Genomic DNA, 468 nt, shown 5'->3' with positions numbered 1-468 from the left:
GCTATATCACACAATGTTCCAGTGCTATTCTTAAAATTTTCAGTGACTAACTATTCATAAGTGGTTTGTGTCTTTCTTCTTAGTCTGATTTAGCCTGGAAGCTCTAATGAAACATGTTCATCATGGGTGACCCTGCTAGTATTTTAAATACCAGTAGCACAGCTTTTAAGCTACACATACAGCAACACATAAGCCACCACATACTACAAACTGACAGATGAGTGGTGGGAATTGGGAATGTTCTCGTTAAGTGCCCTGAAGCTGGTTCTGACTCACTGCTACTCTATATAGGATTTCTGAGGTTTGTAAATCTTTGCTTGAGCAGAAATCCTCATCTTCCTCTTGTGGAACAACTGGTAGACTGGAACCACTGAACCTGTGGTTAGCAGTCCAGTGCTTATCTTACAGAGCCACAGTGTTCCCTGGGAGTTGAGAATGAATGGGATACTTGAAAAAGTAAAAATAGAA

Source organism: Chrysochloris asiatica, unplaced genomic scaffold (assembly GCF_000296735.1).
Source record: "Chrysochloris asiatica unplaced genomic scaffold, ChrAsi1.0 scaffold00444, whole genome shotgun sequence".
Taxonomy (NCBI): domain Eukaryota; kingdom Metazoa; phylum Chordata; class Mammalia; order Afrosoricida; family Chrysochloridae; genus Chrysochloris; species Chrysochloris asiatica.
This window is presented reverse-complemented; position numbering follows the sequence as displayed.